At 38.0% G+C, this 24,206-nt stretch overlaps 1 pseudogene; it reads left to right on the plus strand.

Annotated features, from left to right (window-relative positions):
- Positions 1–2,057: 2,057 nt before the first annotated feature.
- Positions 2,058–11,598, plus strand: LOC105856678 (zinc finger protein 510-like; annotated as a pseudogene).
- Positions 11,599–24,206: the final 12,608 nt, after the last annotated feature.

A 24,206-nucleotide genomic window follows, 5' to 3' on the forward strand; every position in this document is an offset into this window, starting at 1 on the left:
AGTGCTTCCCATCCTTTCTGGATTTTGCACAAATTTGCATAAGTTTCTGCCATTACTGCTCAACTCTAATAAAAAAATTCCAAAGCCCTTCCTAACCACTGCAAGCCAAAACTCTGGCAGCTGGATTACATGGCGCCCGTGTCATCTGTGGGCATTCAGATCCACGGGCTGCGGAGTGTGGGCCTGTTTCTCCCTGTCCCCCCATGTTTCCACTGAGCGTCTTTCCATGCTCCAGGGATACGACACATTTCCTCCTCGGCACTTACGAAAGTGTATTTCACGGAAGTGCTATGTAGTGAAAGCTGATTAATGCACTAAAGGAATGATCTGGTTTATTATTTGTGAATATATTATTTAAGCCTTCCCACACGATCCAGACAAATTCCCGTTGGGAGCACACATGTGCATGCACACACACACACACACACACACACACACACACACACACGCCAGCAGCAGCAGCAGCTTCTCCCCTTCTGGGAGCTTCTCTGCTTCTGGCCACACAGGATCTACAGGCATATTCTGCCCACGTGTTCATTTGACTTCACTTTCTCGTGTGCAAATCAAGACCAGAATCAGTAGCTCATGAAAGGATTTCAAGATGTTTAGCTTTCACATGAGGAAGAAACACCGGAGTGTAGAAGCAGACTAGATTACCATGTTGCTCCCATCTTCTCACCTACTGTTTATCGAGTAATGGATAGTGACTGTCTGCCTTCAGGCTGCAAATAGGATGTCTGCTGACTGCAAGACGATGCTTGAAAAAAAAGTAATTTTTAAGTCTATTTAAATTTCCCCTAGATCTCTTTAATACATTGGCTGCCACATTAGAAAAAGAATTTTTTCCCCTGGGGCTATGATATTTTATTAAAACAAAACAATACTTTCTAATTTTTTTATTGTTTTCATGTGTGTGAGTTATATGCAACACAATCCACATGTTTAGAATTAAATTGTCAATTTAATTGTAACAGTAGGAACTTCAATAAATAGTATTTTCACAAACCAACTGCAGGGTTTTGCTTCACACGGCCCAACCTCCCTGAGTTAAACACAACTCACATGGCAAGTCAATGTGTTCATCAATGTGTCTATAAACTGAGCTCAGAACCAAGCACATTCCTTCTATTTGTTTGCCACTATTTTCGTTAATTAGAGTTAAAAAATGGCATTAAAGACTGTCGAACTGTCTTTGTAGAAAAATCAGTCTTTGGGTACAAAAGTAGGACTTTCATGTATACAAAAGACAGAACTCTTTAAAATCTGATCTGGGAGAGAAATAGAGAAAACAATTGGGCTAACTCCCAACTGTCTAAACGCATTTATTTTGTCTTGTGCCTTGCTTACACAGATGTGTCAGGTAAAACCAGAGATGTGAGAGGGTTGATCCACCAGGTTATTTGTGGTGAAGCAAGTTGAATGGCAGTAAGAGAGAAGAAAAATAACTGATTTTTCTCTAAAATAAAACTCTAAAAGAAATGGAAACTCATGTCTTCTTTGGAGGAATGGCAGGATTTTTTGTTCTGTTCAAGCTCTGCCAGGAGTCTAGCTGAAGAGCGGTGTACTTTGAAAGATCAATCTTGAAGGAAGGGTGAAGGGCTGTTTATGGCGCAGGAGGGAGGAATGGGAAGTCAGTACACTTAGCTGCAGGTGTAGTGACCTTACGGACCATGAGAAGTGGTTGTTCTGTAGTTCTCTCAGATGGGTGACTAAAAGAAAATCAGCTGGATCCCTAATAAACTAGTTGTTTCACACATAAGTACAAATTCCTTGCTTGGGGGATTAATTCTCAAGAGAAACGAGAAACTCTTTTCCCAGAGATCTTTAGAAGGGAGACCCAGGAATACAGCAGCAGGCTAGTTTTTGTCTTAGGAAATCTCATCATAAAAAAAGGGAAACTAGAAAGCAAAACCCAAAACCCGTGAACATCATTCACAACAAAAGTAGGTGATGAGCTATCTTCACAAATACCAGAATAAAAGCAGGGAGGGACAAACCAAGGACAACCCCAGACCCTCAACGTGTGACAGCAGAAAGCAGAGGGAGGCACCGGGCCGATGAAGGCCGCGGAGAACCAGCAGGTGTGGCTGGAGCGGGCGGACAGCCGGAGAGCCGAGCTGGCGCTGGGAAAGCATTTCCCCGCTGTTAGTGGGGAGGCAAGCGCCCCCCAGTGGGGGCAGCGGGGATGAGCAGGCTGCCCTAGGACGTGGCCAAACAGGGTGGCTAGCACAGGATGGGGAACCTTTTCATGTTGGAAGGCCACGTTAACTTAGCTGTAATCAAATAAGGCCACATTCAATTAGATCAATTAGATATACTTAAAAATGTACATAGTTTTGTAAAAATCTAACTCCTATGTACTTAATAATTTCAAAAAATGAAAACTAACTTTAAAGTTAAACTTTTAATGACTTCGCTGTGTCTGCTTTCTGTTGGAAAGCGTTGAATGTTTGGCTGCAGTGTGGAGGTCCGCAGTTTCAGCTGATCCTCTACACGGGCATCAGTATTTGTGACCCTAAGGGCATCCTGATTTGGGTTGGGTAGGAGAATGTAGCTTCACAGCAATAAGTGGTTGAAAAGCAAGAAAGCATTTTCCGGGCATGTTGCAAAGGCATGGGTATTCTACTCCATTTTTCCATATTTCAACTGTATCTTTCTTAGCATCAAACAATGACTTTGAAATGTCATCTACTGAGAGCTCAGTCAATTCCATCTGTGGTTCTTAGGTGCCTTGGTGATAGCAACTAGGTGAGGCTGAAATGCTAATTTGGGTGTGATGTCATGATTCTCAAAGTCAGTGAAACTTTCATCTTAATAGTAAGTATCCTCTGATGCATAAAACCTTTTAATCTCAATGAAGTCCACTTTATTTTTCTCTTTGGTTTCTTGTGCTTTTGGTGTCATATCTAGGAAACCATTACCAAATCCAAGGTCATGAAGGTTTACTCCTGATTTCTTCTAAGAGTTACGTAGTTTATGCTCTTTATTTAGGTTTTTGATCCATTATGAGGTAATTCTTTAATGTGATATTAGGTTGAAGTCCAACTTCATTCTTTTGATATAGCTATTCAACTATCCCAGCATCATTTGTTGGAAAAATTACTTTCCTAATAAATGGTTGATGCATGGGTTTGTTCCTGGGCTCCCAGTGCTATTCCATAGATCTATATTTATGCCAGTACCACATATAATTATGTCTATATTTATGCCAGTACCACACTATCTTGCTTACTGTTGCATTATAGTATAGTAAGTTTTGAAATCAAGAAGTGTGATTCCACCAACTTTATTCTTTTTTTATAAGATTGTTTTGACTATTCAGGGTCCAATGTATTTCATATGAATTGTACAATCAAGATTTCTCCAAAAAGGCCATTGGGATTTTAATGCAAGTATCATTGAATCTGTGGATCATTTTTAGGAGTATTGCCACCTTAACAATATCAAATGCTCCTATCCATGAACATAGAATGTCTTTTCATTTATTTAGATCTTCTTTAATTCCGTTTAGCAATGTTTTCTAGTGTTGATATATAAGTCATGCACCTTGGTTAAATTTATTCCGAAGTATTTTATTATTTTTTTACTCTATTGTAAATGATACTGTTTTCTTAATTTTTCAATTATTCTTTTATAGTGTATAGAGATACAAATGATTTTTGTGTGTTCATCATGTATCCTAAAACTGCTGAATTCATTTATTAGCTCTTAATACTTTTTTGTGGATTCTTTAGTATTTTCTATACATTAAATCATGTGGTCTATGAATAGAGATAGTTTTACTTTTTCCTTACCAATTTGATGCTGTTTTTTCCCTTGCCTATTCACTCTGCCTAGAACTTCCAGTACCATGAATAGAAATGACAAAAGCAGGCATCCTTGTCTTGTTCCCAATCTTTAGAGGAAAGCTTCCTGTCTTTTACCTAGTATATGATGTTAGCTGTGAGTTTTTCAGAAAGGCTTTATATTGTGTTGAGGAAGCTTCTTTCTATTACTACTATGTTATTTGTTTGTTTTTATCATGATAGGGTGTTGGTTGGTTAGAAATGCCCTTCTACAACACTCAAGATAATCATGTGATTTATTTCCTTCATCTTTAATGTGATGTGTTATATTGATTTTTTTATAGTAAGCTACCTTGCATTCCTGGAATAAATTGTACTTTGTCATGTGTTTAGTCCTTTTTATTTGCCATAGGACTTGGTTTGCTAGTATTTTTTTGAGAACTTTTGTGCTTATATTTATAAAGGATATTGAACTACAGTTTTCTAGTGATTTTTTGTCTGGCTTTGGTTCAAAGTAATTCGTAGAATGAATTAGGAAATGTTCCCTCCTCTTCTATTTTTGGAAGAACTAGAGAAGTAGTGGTGTTAGTTCTTTAAATGTTTGGTAGAATTTACCAGTGAAGCCAGCTGGTCTTGGCTTTTCTTTGTAGGGAGGATTTTGATTACTTATTCAGTCTCCTCACATGGGTCTATTCAGATGTTTCTTTCTTTTTGAGTTAGTTTTGGTAGTTTGTGTGTTTTCAGGAATTTGTCATTTCATCTAGCTTATCTAATTTATAGGTGTACAATTGTTCATTGTATTCTTTTACTGTCCTTTTTATTTCTGCAAAGTCAGTATTAATATCACCACCTGTACTTAGTTCCTTAAGGTATAGTTTAGATTATTGATTTGAGATCTTTTTTAATGTTTGTATTACAGCTATAAATTTTACCCTAATCGCAGCTTTAAGGGCATTGCATATATTTTTGTATTTTGTGTTTTCACTTTCAGTAGTCTCAGTGTATTTTCTAATTTCTCTTTTGGTTTTATCTTTGATCTTGTAGCAAGGTGGAAATCCCCCAATGAGCAGCCCCCAGGGACTTTGCATACTCATACTAAGACATACTTGGCTTTTAGCAAGTTAAAATTTTCCAGTTTTATCTTCCTAATTATCTTACACGGAGTGTAGTGAATGAGCAGGTCCTGATTCTCCCTGCAGGTGCCCGTCTCTCTCCTGATAAGTTCAAAAAGATATTAATTCTCATTTGCCCAGCTATGTTCTAGTATGGATATTAGCTTGCTCTTTTTAGCTCTCTACATCTCTGAGCTAAGATCCAAAGCTATGCTGCTGCATGATTGTAATTTTTTCTACTTTAGTGAGACATATTGTCTGGTTTTTGTTTAATGTACAAAGTGCATGAGAATATCGTTATGTAGAGGTTATCCTGTATATGTCAGTCAAGTTGGTTAGTTATGTCACTTAAATCTTGTATGTCAGTGGTCAGCAAACTTTTTCTGTAAATATCAGATACTAGGCTTTGTGGGAGATACAGTCTCAGTTGCAGCTACTGAACTCTGCAGTTGTAGTGTTATAGCAGCCATGGGTAATACATCAATGAATGTGGCTGTGTTCCAATAAAATGTTATTACAAAAAAACTGACAGTGGTGGTGTTTTTTATTTATTAGAAAACAGTGGTGGGCTGGTTTTGGCCTTCGGGCTGTGGTTTGCTGACTCCTGTACTGTATCCCTATTGGTTTTTTTAATCTACTTTTCTACCAGTTACTGAGAGAGTTGCATTAGAATCACCAATTATGATTATAGATCTGTCTATCTCATTTCTGTCAACTTTTGTTTATATACAGTCAGTTCTCAGTATTCTCAGTAGCAGTGTTGCATAAAGTCACTACAAACACTGAACTGATACATATTGAAACTATTGCTCAGAGGACAAATATAGGATTAAGTTCCAGCAAGCCTCTGGTCACATTTTCATAATACTTAATCTTGTGTTACGTGTCTTTTTGTTTAGAGACACCTTATTTAATATTGCTGATTCATAAACACTGAACTAATGGTGAACAGCACCATAACTAATGCCTGAGCAAGGCTTATCTAACATAGGCATTTTCTCCATGAGGCATAACAGCCTTCTTGTGTTAGGAACGCTGTTAAAAACATGAAATGACCAAGAAAAAGCATGAAAATGCAACAAATGTGGCCCTAAATAGACTGAGAAAAGGACACTTGTTTATAGTAGTAGAGCTGAAATAAGATGGCATACCATTGCCTTGTTCAATCGCAGCTGGGAACATGCCTGTTGGGCAACTCAAAGTTTTTATTAATGCCTTTCTGTAGAGGCCTGCGAATGACTGCAAAATAACTGCAAGTATTCATTTCAGGTTACGAATAAACTTCAGTGAATGGATGAATTCACAGATATGTAATATGCGAGTAATGAGAAATGGTTATATTTGGAAGCTGTTTATAGGTGCATGCCAATTCATTATATCTTCTGTTGAAAGGACCGTTTTATCATTATAAATTGTTACTCATTAACTTTTATAATTCTTATCTTCAAATCTACTGTTTTTGATATTAATAGAACCACATCAACTTTCATTAAACATTGGTTAATGATTACATGGTATGTCTTTTTCTATCTTTTTACTTTCAATCACCATAGACTCCTATATATAAAATGTGTTTTCTTTTGTTGTTATTTTTATGTTGTCAGTCTTTCCTTCAATTGGATTGTTTGGTCCAGAGGTTGGTAAATTTTTCCTGTAAAAGGTTAGGTAGTATATATTTCCAGTTTTGACAGTCATAAGTTCTCTGATGGAACTCAGCGCTATTTCAGCACTAAAGCAGCCATAGGCAATGCAAAATGATTGGGTACAGCTGTGTTCCAATAAAACTTTATTTACTAAAAAAACCTGACAAGCCAGATTTGGCCCACAGGCCATAATTTGCTGACCTCTACCTTACAGTATGTCCAGGGTAGTTTATTAGGGTGGAGAATAAAAATCACAGGAAGTTTCTTTACATTTGTTGACTATAAAAATAAGAATTAAAAAAAATTACTATTGATAGTACATGTGTATAACTCATAAGTATATATTAATTATGCTATGAACATTTTGACTGAGTGCCTGAAAAGTGTAAAATTAGATCCAAAATAGGCACCTTTTATATTTGTTACTTTTAAGCTCTTTATAGTAAACATGATAACAATTATTTTCCATGGGTATTTTCTATGTCACCTAATTCTGAACTGTTCAGATTGAACAGAAATGTGCTGTTACAGGCATTAGTGTCATTCAAGGAGGTGACTGTGGAAGTCACCCAGGAGGAGTGGCAACAAATGGCCCCTGCTCAGAGGATCTGTACAGAGATGTGATGCTGGAGAACCACAGCCACCTCGTCTCAGTGGGTGAGCATATAAGCATAACTTACCCTTGTACCTCCATATAGAAAGCATTTCCTTGTTAAGCACCAAAGCACATGAACACTTTATTTAAAGTTTAATGTTATTTAGGCTTCTCATTCAAGTCTAAAGTAACCAAGCCCTTGAGGACTAGGATGAATGTTTTGTCAACTGCCAGTGATAAATTCAAATGAGCACCTTCAGGATGCTGCTGTATCTTCATCCTGTTTTGTAGACCATAAAGCTCATATATCTGGCCTAAGTCCTCAATTGTTTCCTATTTACAGGGTACTGTGTTTTCAAACCAGAACTAATCTTCAGGTTGGAGCAAGGAGAAGAGCCTTGGTTCTCAGAGGAGGAATTCCCAAACCGGTGTCACCCAAGTGAGTCACTTAGCACTAACAGACAGAATTCTGCAAGGGTAGTTAGACTTCAGAAGGTCAGTTTAGGAGCAAACAACTTTATGTTACTTTTCTTAGACTTTTCTTAGCCCAAAAGTACAAAAAACACTAGTGAAAACTTGATTCCATTAAAAAAACTTGACTCCATTAAACTCCATTAAACTTGACTCCATTAAAAGTAAGCACTTTGTTCATAAGATATACCATTAAAGGAGTGGAAAAGATAAGCCACAGAGTAGCACAATATATGGATATTGCAAGTATAACCTAGAAAGGCTAAGCTTCCTAAAAATGTAAAGAACTTTTGCAAATCAATATGGAAAAGGTAGGCAACCCAACTGAAAAATTGGTAAAAGACCTTGAACAAGAACTTTCAAAATGTCCAGTAAATCTTTGAAAATGTGTTCAATCTCATTAGCTTTCATGGCATGCAAAATAAAATAGGAAGTGAGGTATGAAGTAAAATGAGAGATCTGGTGTGAAGTGAGACTAACACATCTGGCAATGCTAAGTCCTGGTGAGGATGTGGAATATCAGAGACCCTTATCCACTAGCTGGAAACATGGAAAATACCACTAACTGGTAAAACCACTGTGATGTCAGGAGGGTTTTCTAATAAAGGTGATGTTTTGCATACCTTGTAACCAAGCAGTTCCTTTTCTAGCCATATTCCCTGCAAGAAGTTAAGATTTTATTCTCTAGAATGCATAAAAGAATATTAATGGCAATATTGTTTATCTTTGCTAGAAATTGGGCTCATCAGCAATAGAATGGAGAAATAGTTGTATTTGTTAAAGGAGAATTATACAGATGCATAAAAGCTTACACAGTGCTTACAAACATACTGTTTAGCAAAAGAAAACAAAAGATACAATATGCATACATGGTTACATTTATGTAAAAGTCAGAAACAGGCAAAATTCAATTACATTTTTAGCAATTTGAATATTGGTGGTAAAAGTATAAAGAAAATCAAGGAAATGATTACATAAATATGAGGAGAGTGGTGAACTCTAAGCATAAAGAAGCTATAACCTGGCAGGGATACATAGGAATTTTTGTAGAGTCATTTGTGTTCTGTTTCTTAACATGGTTTCTGATTCCATGAGTATTCACTGAGTACTATTAAGTTGCACATGAAAGTTTTATGCAGATATATGTTGCTTCATACTTAAAATGTTAAGAGGTAAGCTACAAATGACAGATAATATTTGCGGTATAACCTATAAGAAGTTTTACTTTACCTTCATAAAGGTTCTTAACCTGTAAGAACCTTTATGCATTTAGAATGCATAAAGAATTAAGGTTTTCTTAAATATCATCTTTGCAGTAAGGCCTTCCATGGTACCCCACTTAAAGTTGTACTCCTCATGTCAGATTGAAATGTGGAAACTTAGGATGGGATGATCAAGTTCACTTATCATTTAGTTCTGATAGAATAAATCAAAGGTAGGACAGCCAGAATAGAGCAGCAAATCTCATTTATTTGCAAGAATGGATTTTCTTGTCATCAGTTTTATGCTTGTTTGTATTTCTGTGAATCACAGCTATAAGATAGGTTAGCACCTGAACTACAAACTTCATTTATTCATGAGGAAGTTGGTGCTGTTATAATAATTTGATGCTGAAGAATTGATGAGAGATATAAAATTGGAAGAATGTAGACAATTGAATATTCTAACCATTATAATCTAGATAATGTCAGGACCTAGATGGTAATTTATTCCCTTATACTAAACCCTTTTCTTATTGGGCTATTCCATGAAAACTATTATTTCCTAATTTTTTTTGTTATTCTACAGTCTTTGTTGCATTCATCCTATTCTCTGATTTTCCTGCTCCTATAAAACTATAATTTTTATTTTCCTTTTCTTTCCTTTATCCACCCAGATATGAAAATCTTATTGTTCACATGCCACATACAGATATATATTTATTATCAGTTTCCTTTCCCATTTGTACTATATTAATATTGTTTTTTAAAAGAGAGAGATTGGAGGCATATATATTCAAACACACATATATGAATGATTTAATCCTGATAAACCAAAGAACAAAGTGCAACATAGGCTATGTGACTATAAGCCCCACCAGTAAGAGATGTAAGATTAATGTTTACAATTTTTCTCAGTTTTAGAATATTACAGAGATGATGATCTGAACAAGAGAAACAAGAAAATCAAAGAAAAACATTTTCAGCAAGTAATACTCACCAAAAATAAAACATTGACTAGAGAGGAAGAGGAAGAGGAAATTTTGGGAAAACCTTTTAATTTGCAGATAGCTCCTGTTTCTTCAACAAAAATATCCTGCAAATGTGACTCAGGGGGAGAAAATTTGTGAACTATTTCTGAATTTATCATTAATAATAGAAAGCATTCAGCAAAGAAACTAGGTTGCCATAATTAATGTACATGAGAATTTGCCTTTCAAAATTAAGTTTGAGAAAACTCAGTCTGGAGAGAAATTTTATGAATATAGTAAAAACATTAAAGCTCTCATTTATAATGAAAATCTTCCTAAGCATCAGAAATTTCAAACTTTGGAGCAAACTTTTGAATGTAATGAAATTGGAAAAGACTTTAATGGTAAGGCCGACTATGTTACACCAAGAATTCTTACACAGGAGAAAAATCCTGTAAAGGTGATGAATTTAGGAAAAATTGTGATTAGATAACTCTTTTTGACCACAAGAGAACTTGCACAGGGGAGAAATACCCTCATCTTAACCAAAATGGGAAATCCTTTCAGATGTCAACTGTGAAAGAATACAATACATTTAACATGCCTGTGAAGCATTATGAATGTAATGCAAGTGGAAATAATTTCAATGGGAAATTACACCTCACTCAACCTCAGAAAACTGTCACAGGAGAGAATCCATTGGTATGTAATAACAGAACAGAAACTGGGAATAAGTCCTTTGAATATCATGATAAGAAATCCTACCAAACATCAGTCCACAAAGTACGCCAGAAAATTCACTCAGAGGTAAAACCTTATAAATGTAATGAATGTGGAAAATCTTTCTGTCAGAAAGGACATCTCATTCAATATCAGAGAACTCACACAGGAGAGAAACCATTTGAATGTAATGAATGCGGAAAAACTTTCTCCCAGAAATCACACCTCAGTACACACCAGAGAATTCACACAGCAGAGGAACCCTACAAATGGAATGAATGTGGGAAAAAATTTGTCCAGAAGTCAACCCTTAGGGGACATCAGAGAATTCATACAGGGGAGAAACCCTTTCAATGTAATATATGTGGGAAAACATTTTGCCAGAAATCAAACCTTAGATAACCATCAGATAACTCACAGTGGGGAGAAATCTAATGAATGCAATGAATATGGGAAATTATATAAGAAGTCATCCCTAAATGTATGTCAGAGAATTCAGGGAGGGGGGGGGAGCCTTATTGATGTAATAACTGTGGAAAATCCTGACAAAAAGAACACTCCATGTAATATCAGAGATACAAGTAAAACTAGCTAAAGGTAGTGTAAGAAGACAGTCTCAGAAATCAACCCTCACAGTACATCAGAGAATTCACAAAAGAGAAAAACCACATGAGTATGAATGTGGGAAAAATTTTGTCCAAAAAGCAAAGAATATATCAAAGAATTCACACAGGTTTCTGTTTCTTTCAAGGAACTATGCAAAGTCCTTCTGAATGAAGTCATACCCTATTAGATAACCTCACATATCACAGGAGCTGGTAATTTGTTCACCAGTAACAATTTCATTTTTCCTGTGGGAACATAATTAGTCTAAATCTCAATGTTCCTTTCATCTAAGTGGATTTTTGTGAGTGGCTTCCGGAATGTGGATGCCTATGATGTATACCACATCCAGTTCTGTAAAATCAAAGACTCCCTGACAAACTACCAGAATAAAATGGTTATGATTTCTAGGATGACCTTAGGTGCCATGATTTAACGTGAGTGTAAAGCACACCTAGATTTAGCTAATGAGGTTTTTGTGGGGTTCACAGTAGGGAAGGGAAACAAATATAACCTTATAGATGAGGCCCTTTTTGTTACTTTTACATCTGAAAGTATAGTAGGAATTAATCGTATGCTGTAATCTGCCTTAAGTCATAGAGGGAACTCTCCCAGTCAGGAAGAGCTGCATGTAAAGAAGATAACTTTGATGTCCCACAGCCCTGATGATCATTTTGGGCTTCAAATCTCTGAGTGGTGATTTTGTTGATTGAGCCTTCTGGCAAACAGAGGCAGTCCTTGGTAGTGGAGGAAGGGAGGCTTGACTTGATGCCCTGGTTGCCAGGTTCACTCCTTTTGAAAAGCAGCTATTAATTTACTCTTGGGCTCTTTTATACACTAGACACCTCTGATCTGAGCAGAGGCCTCTGGCCTAAAATTTCAGTTAAGGGGTGTGTCATCTCAGATGCAACAATTAACAAAATGAAAGGACTCAACAAGCCTCACTGGGGAAATGAAGATGGTATGTTCAAGATGGCAGAGTGAAGCTATTTGGGGCCAGGAATAGCATGAAATAGTAGTGTAACAGCTATCCCTTACAAGGGAAATGTATCCCCCACTTTGCTGCCTTAAGCAAAGCTGCTGGCTTAGTAGAGTCTTCGGTTCGTACAGGTGACTCTCATTGGGCCTGCTTCACTGATAGTTCGGCTAGCTGAAACCACTAGGATGCTGTGACTGCTCAAACTCAGTGTCATTATGCAGACCCAAAAATGAAAGTGGTCGCTCCTCTTAGTGGACAAAACACAAGGATGTTCTCAGCTCTGGCCAATATTCCACGTGATGAACCTTGCTATATTTTTCTTCATCTGTGGGCTCACGCTATTTGACATTCCAGTTGAAAAATTACAGACAGGTGTAAAGGGACTCCTCTTTAGTGGGGAAAAGATCACAGTGTGATATAAATATAAGTAATATATTACTGAAAATAAAAATTTATTAAAAGGTTTGTATAAACAAGAACCAAGGCCGGGCGCGGTGGCTCACACCTGTAATCCTAGCTCTCTGGGAGGCCAAGGCCGGCGGATTGCTTGAGGTCATGGAGTTCAAAACCAGCCTGAGCAAGAGCGAGACCCTGTCTCTACTATAAATAGAAAGAAATTAATTGGCCAACTGATATTTATAGAAAAAATTAGCCGGGCATGGTGGTGCATGCCTGTAGTCCCAGCTCCTCGGGAGGCTGAGGCAGGAGGATCGCTTGAGCCCAGGAGTTTGAGGTTGCTGTGAGCTAGGCTGACGCCACGGCACTCACTCTAGCCTGGGCAACAAAGTGAGACTCGGTCTCAAAAAAAAAAAAAAAAAAACAAGAACCAAGAACTTTTGTCTAGCCCAAGATCCCAAAGATTTTCTTCTATGGTTTGTGTGTATGTGTGTGTGTGTGTGTGTGTGTGTGTGTGTGTGTGTTTTCAATTTTTTTTTTTTTATTTTTTTCATATATTTTTTTAATTTCATCATATTATCGAGATACAAATATTGTTAGGGTTACAAATATTGCCCCTGCCCCCTTTCCCCCCATGTGTCCAATCCCCCGGTGGTGTGCATCACACACGTTATGGAAGCATACACCCCTTTCCTCCTCCCCCCTACCACCTGCTCACCACCCGATAAAAAGTTTTGTTTTGATTTTTTTTTTGACATTTTGGTTACATTGTATATCTTTGCCTCTCCCTAAGAAGGGTTAGAGTTATACCCTTCCCCTCCAAAATACTCACCACCTCCCTAAGATTGGGTCCCCCCCACCCCCCGAATCCCTGGTGAGCATTGCCACCATTTGAAAACCATAGTTTTAATCAGTCAGTTCCAATTTGATGGCAAGTAGATGTGGAGCCCATTTTCCATGTCTTGTGTCGCCTCACTTTGGATAAGGGGCTTAAGCTTAGTCCAGGATAGCATAAACGGTGCTAGCTCACAGTCATTTCTTAGGATTGAGTAATATTCCATTGTGACCATATACCACATTTTAATTATCCACTTATGAATTGATGGGCTCTTGGGTTGTTTTCATGACCGTGCAATAGTGAATTGTGCTGCTATAAACATTCGGGTGCAGATGTCTTTATAATAGAATGTCTTATGCTCTTTTGGGTAGATGCCCAACAATGCTACTGCAGGGTCGAATGGTATTTCTATTTATAGCTGTTTGAGGTATCTCCAAATTCTTTTCCACAAAGTTTGCACTAATTTGCAGTCCCACTAGCAGTGTAGGAGTGTTCCTGTCTCTCCGCATCCTTGCCAGCATTTGTTGTTTTGGGATTTCTTGATATAGGCCATTCTTACTGGGGTTAGGTGGTATCTCATCATGGTTTTGATTTGCATTTCTCTAATAATTAGAGAAGTTGAGCATTTCTTTATATGTTTGCATGCCATTATTCTGTCTTCTTTGGAGAAGTTTCTTTTCATTTCTGTTGCCCATTTCTTGATGTGATTGTTTGCTTTTTTTTTGTTAATTCTTTTAAGTTCTAGATAGATTCTTGTTATTAGAACTTTATCAGAGGTGTAGAGAGCAAATATTTTCTCCCACTATGTGGGTTGTCTATTTGCTCTACTGATGATTTCCTTGGCTGTGCAGAAACTTTTTAATTTGATCAGATCCCATTTGTTTATTTTTGATGCTGCAGTGATTGCCTTGGGGGTCTTCCTAAAAAATTCTTTGCCTAGGCCAATGTCTGATAGGGTTTTCCCAACATCTTCTTCTAGGATTCTTAAGGTTTCATGCCTTAACTTTAAGTCTGTTATCCATCTCAATTGAATTTTTGTGAGAGGTGAGAGGTAGGGATCCTGATTTGCTCTTCTGCATGTAGCTAGCCAGTTTTCCCAGCACCATTTATTGCAGAGAGATTCTTTTCCCCAATGTATATTTTTGTCAGCTTTATCAAAGATTAGATTACCATATACTAATGGTTTTATCTATGGTATCTCAGATCTATTCCAGATATCTATGCTTCTGTTCTTGTGCCAGTACCAGGCTGATTTAACTATTATTGCTTCATAGCACAGCTTGAAGTCAGGAAGACTGATACCTCCCAGTTTTTTCTTTTTATTTCAGATTGCTTTGGCTATACGAGGCTTTTTCTGGTTCCATACGAAGTGAAGAATTATTTTTTCTAGATCTGTAAAGAATGCTGATGGTATTTTGATGGGGATTGCATTGATTCTGTAGATCACTTTAGGTAATATTGACATTTTAACTATATTGATTCTACCAATCCACGAACAAGGTAGATTTCTCCATCTGTTTAAATCTTCTGCAATTTCTTTTTTTAGTGTTTCATAGTTCTCCTTGTATAAATCTTTTGTATCTTTCGTTAGGTATACTCCTAAATATTTAATTTTCTTTGGGGCTATAGTAAAGTGTATTGCATTTTTGATTTGAGTTTCTGCTTGATGGTTCTTAGCATATATGAATGCTTCTGACTTGTGTATATTGATTTTATAACCTGAAACTTTACCAAATTTGGTTATCAAGTCTAGGAGTCTCTTGGAAGAATCCATAGGGTTTTCTAGGTATAATATCATATCATCGGCAAAGAGCAAGAGTGTGATTTCATCTGCCCCCACTTGAATACCCTTAATACCCCTCTCCTGCCTGATTGCTATTGCTAGGACTTCAAGTACTATGTTGAATAGGAGAGGAGATAGCGGGCACCCTTGTCTAGTTCCGGATCGAGGGGGGAAAGATTTCAATTTTTCTCCATTTAGAATGATATTAGCAGTGGGTTTATCATAGATGGATTTAATAAGTTTAAGGTATGAGCCATCTATGCCTATTTTGTTAAGAGTTTTTATCATAAAGGTGTGTTGGACTTTGTCAAATGCTTTTCCTGCATCTATTGACAGAATCATATGGTCTTTGTTCTTGATTTTATTTATGAAGTGAATTGCATTTATAGACTTGTGTATGTTGAACCATCCTTGTATCTCTGGAATAAAGCCCACCTGGTCATGGTGAATTATTTTTTTGATGTGCTGCTGAATTCCATTCGCTAAAATTTTATTTAGGATTTTTGCATCTGTATTCATGAAGGATATTGGTCTGTAATTTTCTTTTTTCATTGTGTCCTTTCCTGGCTTTGGTATCAAGGTGATATTGGCTTTGTAGAATGAGTTAGGAAAGATACCATCCTTCTCAATGGTGTGGAATAGTTTCTGTAGTATAGGTATGAGTTCATCTTTGTATGTTTGGTAGAACTCTGAAGTGTAACCATCTGGCCCAGGACTTTTCCCTTTGGGCAGGTTTTTAATTACTGCTTCAATTTCTGAGCTTGTGATTGGTCTGTTTAGGAATTCTGTTGCCTCCTGCGTGATCTTAGGGAAGTTGTATGAATCCAAGAATTTGTCCATTTCATCTTCATTCTGTAGTTTTTGGGCATATAGTTTTTCATAATAGTCAAATATAATGTTTTGTATTTCTTTGGTATCTGTTGTGATCTCTCCATTTCCATTTCTTATTGAGTTTATTACAGTCCTTTCCCTTTGGGTCCTTGTCAATCTAGCAAGAGGGCCATCGATTTTGTTTATCTTTTCAAAAAACCAGCTTCTGGTTTTGCTGATTTTTAGTATAGTTCTCTTGTTCTCCATTTCATTCAGTTCTGCTTTGATCTTTGCTATTTCTTTTCTTCTATTAGAATTGGAAATTGTTTGCTCTTCTTTTTCCAATTCCTTGAGCTTATTCATTAGGTTGTCAGTATCTAAGCTTTCTGTTTTTTGGATGTGAGCGTTAATTGCTATTAGTTTTCCTCTCAGGTAAGCTTTGCTGTATCCCACAGGTTTTGGTAAGAGGTCTCACCCTTATCATTTTGTTTGAAGAAATTCTCGATTTCCCTCTGAATTTCTTCCTTAACCCAATAATTTTTCAATAATAGATTGTTTAGTGTCCATGATTTTGTGAGGGGTTGAGTGTTTCTATAGGAATTGAACTGTAATTTTATACCATTATGATCAGAGAAGATACAAGGTATAATTTCTATTTTCTTGAATTTTTTGAGATCTAATTTGCGGCCTAGGATGTGATCAATTTTGGAGTAGGATCCATAGGCTTCTGAAAAGAATGTAAATTCAAGTTTGTTTGGATGGAATGCTCTATAGAGATCTGTCAGACCTTTTTGATCAAGGGCTCTATTCAGGTCCATTATTTCTTTGCTTATTTTCTGTTTGGAGGATCTATCCAGATCATTCAATGGGGTGTTGAAGTCCCCTGCTACTATGGTAGTGTTATGTAACAAGGTGTTTATATTAGACAAGGTTTGCTTTAAGTAAATGGGTGCTCCTGTATTGGGTGCGTAGATATTAAGAATTGTTAAATCTTCTTGATGGATCTTCCCTTTCACCATTATATAATGGCCATCTTTATTCTTTTTTACTTTTGCTATTTTAAAGCTTATATTATCTGCAAATAGTATAGCTACTCCAGCTTTCTTTTGACTTCTGTTTGACTGGATGATAGTTTTCCATCCCTTGACCTTCAGCTGTCAGGTATCTTTGTGGGTTAGATGTGTTTCCTGTAAACAGCAGATGCTAGGCTTGTGCATTTTTATCCACTCTGCCAGTCTATGTCTCTTCAGAGGACAATTTAAGCCATTTATTGAGAGGATTGAAATTGGAGGAAGATTACCATTCATATTGTTGGGTGGAATCTTGTTGCTTTGTCTTACTCCTTGGGCCATCATTTAGTTCGAGATCTAAACTTTAATTCTTTGACGATTTTACTTTGAGGAGTGTCTACTGCCCTATTTGGTTAGAAATGCGGGTCTAAGAACTTCCTGTAGGGATGGTCTGGTCTTTGCAAATTCCTTTAGTGATTGTTTGTCTGAGAAGGACTTTATTTCTCCCTCATAGATGAAACTTAATTTTGCCAGATAAAGAATTCTAGGTTGGGCTTTGTTCTGTTTTAGAAGGTTAAGGATAGGCACCCAATCCCTCCTGGCTTGTAAGGAAGGTTTCAGATGAAAAGTCAGCTGTTAGTCTGATAGGCTTACCTTTATAGGTCATTTGCTGCTTTCATCTCGCTGCATGGAGAATTGTTTCTTTCACATTTACTTTGGTCAGCCTAAAAACCACGTGGTGAGGTGATTGCCTTTTCACATTGAGTCTCCCAGGAGTTCTGTGTGCTTCTTGTATTTGGGTATCAAGATTTCTGGCCAGGCCTGGCATATTTTCCTCCAGTATTCTGTGAAATCAGTTTTCCAGCCCTTGAGAATGTTCCTTTTCCCCTTCCGGAATCCCAATCAATCTGATATTTGTTTTTTTAACATAATCCCACACTTCCTATAAACTTTGGTCTTGTTTCTTTGTTCCCTTTCTTCCTCTGATTTGTTTAGAGCATAGGCATAATCTTCAAGTTCTGAGATTCTTTCTTCTGCATGGTCCATCCTGTTCTTTGGGCTTTCCACTGAATCATGGAGATCCTTGATTGTTTCCCTCATTGCCAGAATTTCTGTTTGGTTTTTCTTGATAGTCTCAATTTCTTTGGAGAATCTTTCATTCATTTCTTGTATTGTGCTTGTGGTTTCTCTATGTTGTGATTCTATTTTCTCTTCATTTCCATTCAGTTTTGTAGCAATCCATATTCAGAAATCTTCCTCTGTCAGTTTACTCATATCATGTAAGTTGTTGTCAGATGATGGAGAATGAGTATTTTGCTTTGGAAGTGACTTTTCTCTCTGGTCCTTCATGTTTCCTGTAAACTTTAGCTGGTTCTTTCTCATCTGGACACTTTATTGAGGATCAGAGATGCAGGGAATGGATTATGAGCTAAAATCAGCTGTGCTTGAGCTGCCAGGGACCACTGAGAATCTCCACTGAGGAATGAAGACTATCCCTTTTCTGTTTCTCACCAGTGGAGCTTTAGTCGCTGCAGACCCCTGGGGAGGATCCACGGAGGATGGCGCTAGCCCTTTCTTATGCCCCTTCCCGGGCAGAGCTCAAGCAGCTGGGGGCCGCAGACAGGTTCCGCTGAGGGGTGAAAACTTTCTGCGCCCCGTTGGTGGGTCTTGGGCCGCTGGAAACCCTTGGGGAGGGTCTGTGGAGGATGGCTCTCAGCCCACTTTCTGTCCTTTCACTGGGAGAGTTCAAGCGGCTGGGAACCACAGATAAGATCTGCTGAGGGGTGAACACTATCTGTGCTTCCCCGCTTCAGCAGGGCGTGGGACGCTGGAGACCTCTGGGGAGGGTCCGCAGAGGATGGCTCTCACCCCACCTCTGTCCCTTCACTGGGAGAGTTCAAGTGGCTGGGAACCACGAACAAGTTCCGAGGAGGGGCGAAAACTATTTGTGTGTCCTCGCGGTGGCGGGACGTGGGATGCTGGAGACCCCTGTGATGGGTCTGCAGAGGATGGCTCTCACCCCGCCTTCTGTCCTTTCACCGGCAGAGCTCAAGCGGCTGGGAACCGCGGACAAGTTCCGCAGAGGGGCGAAAACTATCTGTGTGTCCCCGTGGCGGTGAGGCGTGAGACGCTGGAAACCCCTGGGGAGGGTCTGCAGAGTTTGGCTCTCACCCCACCTTCTGTCCCTTCACCGGGAGAATTCAAGGGGCTGGGAACCACGGACAAGTTCTGCCGAGGGGTGAACACTATCTGTGCCTCCCCACAGTGGTGGAGCATGGGACACCGGAGACCCCTGGGGAGGGTCTGCAGAGTTTGGCTCTCACCCCGTCTTCCGTCCCTTCACCGGGAGAGTTCAAGCGTCTGGGAACCGCGGACAAGTTCTGCCGAGGGGCGAAAATTATCTGCGCGTCCTCGGTGGTGGTGGGGCTTGGGCCACTGGAGACCCCGGGATGGCCCCGGAGGATGGCTCTCAACCCCCTCTCCCACTCCCTCCCTTACAGGGCTTGGGCTGCCGCCCGAGTCCACCAGGCAACTCAGTCAAATGAGCAATCTGTCTCACTTTTCTGTCCCTTCACAAGCGAGGCATAAGCCGCTGTGTTTATAGATCTCCCAGCAAAGGCGCCCTTACACCGTGCCCTGGAGGTTTCAAATTACTTTCTGCTCCTGCCTCCTGTCCAACCTGCCTGCCCGTCCGTGTTACCTCTTCACGCTGTCTTCAGGCACTTCCCTGCTAGCGTGGGCGTGGAGGTCAGTGAAGGAGAAGTCGTCCCCCTGTGGGAAGGATCACACAGCCATTTGGCTGCTGCTGAGTATGGCCAGCTTACACTCCAATCCCCACAGTACCACTCGGATTCTCAGAACCTCACAGTAAATCCACTGAGTCACTTTATTCCTTTTCCCAGCACTGCTGCCCCTCGAAGCTTCCCTGCAATTCCGTGAAGCTGATCCTGTGGGAAAACTACCCACTCGAGTGATTTAGGCCGCCTTCTTCACCTCCCACTCCAAGAACAGAGAGCCAGGAGGTCATCTTTAGTCCACCATTTTTCTCTTCTAGGGTTTTTATTCCTGAAAGGTTTATAGCATTACATTTCATATTTAAGTATGATCCGTTTAGGGTTAATTCATGTGTAAGAGGTGAGGTTTAGGTTGAGATGTTTTAGCCTATGGATGTCTGTTTTATCTGATACTATTTGTTGAAAAGATAAATACTTCCTCCTTCAATAGCTTTTGTATCTTTGTCAAAAATGAGTTGGATATTAATTTTTTTTTCTGGATTAATATCCTCTGTGAACTTTTAGCCTCTTCATGAGTAAAGGGAATCTTTTTATCTGTGCATGTAGATTTCATTATGTATATATATTTTATTACAGACATATGTTTTGGTTACATAAAGATTTATTAGATATATATAAATAGTTATAACTTAATCATTTTAGTTTATGTCCTTATGAAAAGAAAAATAGCAAATATAAATGATTACCACAATTTCAAAAGTATTGCTTTGCTTTCTAGGAGTTTTTTTTAAAATCTTGAACTCTCAGCTGTATTTATCTAGTCTTTCAATCCATTTATTCATCAAACATAATCTGAATACCTATTATGTAGCAGACATATTCTACTATCTCTCAGGACCCTCCCATTCTTAAAAACAGCTCTTGTCCAGATTGAACTGCATCCAGAGGCCAAACTCTTTTCATTTATTTATTTTTATTTTAGCATATTATGGGGGTACAAGTGTTAAAGTTACATATATTAACAAGAAAAAAATCAAATAACCCTATTAAAAAGTGGGTAAAGGACTTGAACAGAAACTTTTCTAAAGAAGACAGAAGAATGGCCAACAAACATATGAAAAAATGCTCAACATCTCTAATCATCAGGGAAATGCAAATCAAAACCACAATGAGATATCACTTAACTCCAGTCAGAATGGCCTTTATCAAAAAGTCTCCAAACAACAAATGCTGGCGTTGTTGCCGAGAGAGAGGAACACTCCTACACTGCTGGTGGGACTGCAAACTAGTTCAACCTCTGTGGAAAGCAATATGGAGATACCTTAAAGCGATACAAGTGAATCTACCATTTGATCCAGCAATCCCATTGCTGGGCATCTACCCAAAAGATCCAATGGCACTCTACAAAAAAGACACCTGCACTGGAATGTTTATAGCAGCACAATTCATAATTGCAAGGCTGTGGAAACAGCCCAAGTGCCCATCAATCCAAGAATGGATTAATAAAATGTGGTATATTTTATACTATTCAGCTCTAAGAAACAATGGTGATATAGCACATCTTATATTTTCCTGGTTAGAGCTGGAACCCATACTATTAAGTGAAGTTTCCCAAGTATGGAAAAACAAGCACCACATATACTCACCAGCAAATTGGTATTAACTGAGCAGCACCTAAGTGGTCACATAGGTACTACAATAATAGGGTATTGGGCAGGTGGGAATGGGGAGGGTGGCGGGTATATACATATATAATGAGTGAGATGTGCACCATCTGGGGGATGGTCATGCTGGAGACTCAGACTTGTGGGGGAAGAGGGAGAAATGGGCATTTATTGAAACCTTAAAATCTGTACCCCCATAATATGCTGAAATAAAAAAAAAGGATTAGAAGGTACAGCTTTCTTTTATGCACTTATGGCAAATATTTGTGAAAGCCCTAACTATGTAAAAGGTAAAACTTTTTTCCAAGTATTTTTTCCCACCCAAGTTTTTCTTTCTAATTAGTGTAAAACAACACAGGAAAGCAAATTTTGCCCACAAAATAGACTTTATCTTACAAGTCCAACATAACTAAAGCATTTTACAATAGATGGGAATTTCGGTGCTGTTGACAAGTTTCTTAGAAATTAATTTCTATGAAAGAGATTTCTTTCTCAGTGGCAAGGGTTAAGAGAGATGAATGGAAAGGAAAAAGGAGAACACCAGAAATCTGCAGGCCAATTTGGAAATTAGGTAATTAAGAGAAAATAACAAGTAGAGGGTTTTTTTGTTTGTTTGTTTGTTTGTTTGTTTGTTTGTTTGTTTTTTGGTCTGTATTTTTTGGTTGGTTGGTTTTTTCTAGATTAAATGTTTACACGAGGTGCTCTTCAGTTTGGGGATAATAAAATTATTCTCAGAAAGAGACCTAATGAGTTGTAAACTTGCCTAGAAATCAATTTTAGGAGAACTCTGAAGAAACAGATTGGCTGAGAACAGGTGGTGATGAAGTGGGAAACACTTCAAAAGAGGGAAGAACAAATAATCCCTTCACTGATTATCCTATTCTGGCAGAAACAGCCACTTACATAAGAGTCTGAACTCTGCTCTCCAGTCTAGAATGTCTGGAGGGGAAGAGATTATAAATAGCAAAATCAAGTTGCATTTTGAGTTTACTAGTCTCTGTTTGTCCCAGGAAAATCAAATGGAGTCTTCAGTACATAACTATCTCTCATTATTTCATCTTTTTTCCACATCCCCAAATGGTAAAGGGGACTGGCCATATGAGTGGAGATGACACTGGAGTGGCTGTCTACTACACTAGCTCTTAGCTAGAATTGTGCATCACAGTGACCTGGGGAAATTTTTTAAAAATCTACAACTCTAGGCTCTCCCCTGAAGATTTTGATTTAGTAAATCTAATAAAGCCTGGAAATGTAGATTTTAAAATATTAAATTAAATATGAATAGACTGTAAATGAATAAATGGAAAAATCCATGAAGTGAGTATTATGAGTCATAACAGCAATTTGTATTACATGTCAGGGCCTGATTTTTTAGTAAAACATGTGATACTAAAGAAAGGAAAGATTTTACATGCAAATCCTTGCTTTATACACAACCATGTGGAAACACATGTGTAGCAAACATGAAACACAAGGGCCATAGTCTAAATATGGGTGGCCACACCTGTTTAGTTTGTCTCCATAAATGCAGTTAATGGGTACAGTTTAGGAGACATATAGAAATCTGGATTTCAAGCTTCTCTTAAAGAATCAAATGTGGTGTCCCTTGAGCCAATCTTACTGTTTGGTGTGCAGTACAGATGCGGCCCCTTTACATGAGGTGTATGTTCTCCACTTTTATACTGTGCCCACCTAGGTACTTCGCATGCTCAGGTCACCTTTGCCTCTGTAAGTTCTTGAGTTTACAGCTCTTGTTTTATAGCATATTATGATAAAGATTTTGATGTTTTTAAGACAGTTTATATGTGTTTATAATATATAGTCTATATTTTATATTAATCCCTTAGTACTGGTGTTGGATTGTAGAATTTACAAGTTGATTTTTTTTAAAAAACTGTTTTTCTTTATATATACCATAAGCAATTGTCCCCCCATTAGCATGCCAATACCTTTTTTTAGGCCAGTCATGGTTATAGTGGAATAGGTTGAGCATATTGCAGACAGCATTGTATATGTCTCCTTAGCATTGTCCCTTAAAAATGCAAGCAGATTTCATCATGCTAAAAATACTCCATATAGATCAGTGCTAGAAATTTTATTGATAAGTGATTGTGTTTATATTTCTGATTTCTATTGTGCCTAAAATATTAATAAAGTATAACCTGAAGTAGCAATTAAGATGGAAACCAGAATGACAATGGGTTAAAAAAAGTAGGTATGAACTAGAGTCCTGGGATTATCATTATCATTGAGAATAAAATTTCATACTGAGCTTTCTAACAGCTAAGATAAAAATCCATTCCCTTGTAATATCAGAAACCCCATGCACCATTTCATAATAAGTAATCAAAATTCATTTGCAGCCCATCTCTTTTAATTCAGAGCTCATTTCTTTAGTGACCCATTTGGAGCAGGAATGCCTGGCATTAGGTGGCATCTGGGATCCTGACACCATTGATAGAGGAGAACCAAGCAAGTTTGTGTCACCTGGAGGAAACCTGTGCCTTTGTTGGAAAGTGCTCAGAACTGTATCCCTGAAACTCCCATTACTCAAATGTTAATGTTTTCCACAAAAAGTGTTGTCAAATAGGGATTAGGCAAAGTCCCAGAGATTTCTTGAATATTGGACATAGAATGCACAGTTTTGTAATATTTCTTAAACATAGATGATCATGGAATATTTCTGTTGGGGGACAGTCTTTGTAGTACATATTCTTTGGAATATAGTTTAGGAAACACCTAGAGATAATAATTTAGATTATTAATTTAATATAAATACTTAAAAGATTTACTACTGTGTCCTAGGGTTGGAGATATAGAGAAAAGATAGAGTCTCTGCCCTCAAGAAGCTCTTGGTTTACAAGGGAAAGAATAAACTAATTGCAGTATGCC

This window comes from Microcebus murinus, chromosome 12 (genome assembly GCF_040939455.1).
Source record: "Microcebus murinus isolate Inina chromosome 12, M.murinus_Inina_mat1.0, whole genome shotgun sequence".
NCBI classification, from domain to species: Eukaryota; Metazoa; Chordata; class Mammalia; order Primates; family Cheirogaleidae; genus Microcebus; species Microcebus murinus.